The following is a 1,320-nucleotide window of genomic DNA, read 5'->3' on the forward strand; positions in this document are numbered from 1 at the left end:
ACATATTTTATTCGCCTGGGAAGGAGGAAACAACCACCGCGAGTGTGCCCAAGGTGAAACGATTATCTGCTGCAACAGTTCACCATGGCTAGACTCGCGGGGCGGTCCGCGCCTTCCCAGGTGGATCAAAATTCATCATGTTTTCAATTAATTAAGAACAAAGCCTGGAAAAAGAATACAAGCATACAAGTTCATACCAGCAGATTGCTACACTTTTTGACGAAACATAACTAACAATACAAAATAGTTACATTTCAAACAAAATACTTAAATTGTTAACAAAAAAATGAAATATGAACGAAAAAAATAATGGTAGACTTTCCAAACAAAAAGAACGAGGTTTCAGATAAAAATATTTTGTTCTTCTATAAAGAATTGTTTTAAAAATGAAAAAGGGGAAAAGAGTACGAAGTCTGCGTTATAACTTAGAAGTGTAGATTCACACCAACCCCCTTCGGGAAACCTTCATTTTTCGGAATGGTAAAAATTAAGAAAGGTAAAATTTCAGAATGGGTTATAATACATAATGGTAAAACCTAGGGTTAGCAAAAGGTCCGAAAGAGAAATAAGTCGGAAACCCAAAACACTGAAAGGTATTTATTCGGATACCAAAGAACCGGTATGGGTAAAAATTCGGAAGCGTTAAAATTAGGAGAGTGAATAATTAGGAATAAATAAATACACGGAGAGGGAAAATTTGGAATGAAGAAAAATTCAGAATTGTTAATACATGTACCTATTCTCAGATGTATAATTGTTTATTTATGGTAGCAAACAAATATTTATCACAGTAAATTTAAATATCACATCATTAAAAATTTTTCTTGTACGTTGAAAATGGTTTTTAAACTATATAATGATAAAAAATAATTATTCTTTCGTGAAAATTTTAAAGTGACGGATAACATTATTTACTGAACCTCAAAAATTGAAAGTTTTAGGTTTTGCTGACTTTTCTTACAAATTTCGTGAAATTATAATAAATGTAACGATTGAAAAATTAACTTTACTTCACGTTGTCATACTAATAAAACAAATCTATTGTGAAACTACTTAAACTCTAACAATTATACATATTAAAAATAATTTCTCACGTATAAAATAAATTTATTATGATAGGCTATTTAAATTTACTGTAATAAATATTTGTTTGATACCATAAATAAAAAAATATACACTAAAAGAAATGAATTGCTGGTCTAATCATATTGCGTATTAGATCAGACATCGTATATTTACTTATTCCTAATTGTTATGGAAAGCCTCTTACGATTATCACATTAAAAATTCTGCTTTACAAAAGTATACTATTATAAAAAA

Source organism: Belonocnema kinseyi, chromosome 2, assembly GCF_010883055.1.
Source record: "Belonocnema kinseyi isolate 2016_QV_RU_SX_M_011 chromosome 2, B_treatae_v1, whole genome shotgun sequence".
NCBI classification, from domain to species: Eukaryota; Metazoa; Arthropoda; class Insecta; order Hymenoptera; family Cynipidae; genus Belonocnema; species Belonocnema kinseyi.